Genomic DNA, 2,610 nt, shown 5'->3' on the forward strand with positions numbered 1-2,610 from the left:
ATGTTATGAAGTTTTATTAGATCATCTGCAAGCAGTCATGAAATGAAGTCGATAAACACAAATCCCACTTTTTGTAAGACAAGGATATAAAGACTGAAATTACTCCGATGATGATCTTCCATTCAACTCCGAGTTAAACAAGGACTTACACTTATATAACTCCAACACAAACCCTTATTGTTACTTTCTGTCTTTATGAGCACTTTAAGAAGCAAAGGAAAATTATTGGATAATATTTATTCAAAGCACATACCTATTTATAACTCTCACTTGAAAAAAATATAAAGGGAATAATACTTATAAAAAAACATAAATTCACTGCTAAAATAATCGTTCCAAATAAGTACTTGATGCATGGTTTGACAATACACAATACTCAAAATGTTTTTATCATACTTCCTAGGTTGCTAGACTTAATGCAAATCCAATTTGGATAGGTTAAAATTAAACACCAGGTAATTTTCTTTATACTTCAAACCAACTTTTTCTTTTAAGAAACAATTTATTTGTATATATTATAGGAATTTCATTTTTTACATGGGATAAATAGTTTATGTGAAATTCTAAAAGTCTTAAGCAAAATAAAATTACTAGTTTGTTTCGAGTATTTCACTAAATATTTACACAAATCCCTATTTTATTTATTTTTGTTACGCAACATGAAAGGTTACATTATAATGACCTATCGACAAGTTCAAGGCACTAGTGAAAATCATAATTGATAAGAGCTAAAGGGGTTGTATCAAAACTCCTACTGTTTCCACTTACTCGACCACCCCCCACTTTAACATTATATTTTTATACCTTTTGTTGGTATTAATCAAATCGTTCTTTTTCTGTACTAGTTGTATTTTTAATAGTATAATTGCACTGAAAAAATTTGACATGAAATTATGACGGAATATTATTACTCATCCTTGGAGTTGAAAGTTATGATTATTAACGAGAAATATATTATTCCTTTTTATTTTGTACAAGTTAGTGAAGTTACAATTACAAATTTGTTTCATAAAATTTATCAGAGGCGTGTGAAATGCGTGTGGATGTGATAATTGTCACAACTATTGAGGGCATACATTTAAAAAAAAGTATAAGCTAGTACTGTGAAAGATATTTGTGCTCTTTTGAATTATTTCTCCTTCTTTTGACAATTGAAACGTATTAGCATCAGTGATGTCAATTGGTAGCATTTTAGTGCAGCCAAGGACTCCTGTAAGCAGGACCGGGCACGCCCAAGCATGAATTCAAATACGCGTGCAACATGGGTCCATTGAAATAAAAAACTATGCAACGTATTTGGTAAGATAATAACTAATAATTATTAGTTACTTTGTGGACGCCATCTTTATTGTGTTTAGTAATTCCAATCATGCCCACAAGGTGTTGTGCTACAGGGTGTAGAACGGGCTATGACACCGAGCCGTGTTACGATCCATCTGTGGCCAAACTAAGAGAGAAACCCTGGACTTGATACCATCTGGCTGAGATCCATTCCAAGAGAAACAGATCCGAAGAAGACGGATCAGACACCATCCAAAAGTACAAAGCTATGTTCACTGCATTTCAACGACTTTCAGACCCTTGGCAAGGCTCTAAAGAAGAGGTAAGGCAGCTGCTCACTTTTGATGCGTATGCTTATAAATGTCCTTCTTTTACAGGTACCTCAAAGCAGATGTAGTACCATCCCTATGGCCAAACTGTCCCAACTACCTCTCCACTCCTAAAGCGTCATGAAGGCCAACTCAAGCTGCGTCCACGTCACGTAGGGCTCAACAGTTCAAAAAAATTAGTTCTGTGGAAGAACTTGTTGACAAATTGGCCAAGTAGACACTCCCATCATACTTCATCCTCATCACAAAACCCTTTTGAAGCTATCCCATGATGATAAATTAGGCCCCCAAGTAGTAGCTACTATCAAGTTTGAGACAGATATGTAATTCAAAATGTACCTCTCTGGTGTGTTGATTGACAAAAAGGCAGTGTCATACATCATCTCAGAAGGCAAGGTCAACACTGTAATTCAAGCTATCAATTTGGCTTCAAAATTTTCAAAAATTACATAATTAATTTATCGGCTATTATTGCATTATCCTCATCCCATGTAATGTATACTTCATTTATGTTATTTGGGAAATTTTTTGATTGCAACTTGTACAATGTGCTTATATATAAGCTCGAAATGATACAAACCCGCAACTTGTACACAACAAATACATACTTATTTAATGTTTATAGAAAAATTGGGTGCTACACAGGAATAAAATTGTTTATGATGAAGTTTTTTTCCCATTACAGATTTACTCTAAAAATGACAGTCATTTTGTGAAATCTTATGTTCAAAATATGAAGGCGTAGCTTTATACCACTAAAGACTTTCCAAATTTATGTAATTCCAATGTTTGACATTGTGGTATGCTTGTACAGAAATACCTCAAAACTAAAAAAAGTGCCTTAAAAAAGTATGATTTTTTTAATATAGGTTGTTTAAAAGTCAACGAGTAAAACTCGATAGTGGTTTTTAAGTAATTGTCATACATTTTTATATCTTCTTATTGGTAAGGTACATCATTTGATCTCATTTTTTTTACTGGGAAGTAATAAACAGATTGT

The 2,610-nt window shown here is 33.0% G+C and overlaps 1 long non-coding RNA gene across 1 annotated transcript; it reads left to right on the forward strand.

The window, feature by feature from the left end:
* Positions 1-1,197: 1,197 nt before the first annotated feature.
* On the forward strand, positions 1,198-2,035 carry LOC121128577 (uncharacterized). The gene is made up of 3 exons (XR_005868202.2): positions 1,198-1,299; positions 1,359-1,603; positions 1,659-2,035. It is a non-coding gene; the product is annotated as an uncharacterized lncRNA (long non-coding RNA).
* The last annotated feature ends 575 nt before the right edge of the window (positions 2,036-2,610 follow it).

The sequence above is a fragment of the Lepeophtheirus salmonis genome, chromosome 13 (assembly GCF_016086655.4).
Source record: "Lepeophtheirus salmonis chromosome 13, UVic_Lsal_1.4, whole genome shotgun sequence".
Classification (NCBI taxonomy): Eukaryota; Metazoa; Arthropoda; class Copepoda; order Siphonostomatoida; family Caligidae; genus Lepeophtheirus; species Lepeophtheirus salmonis.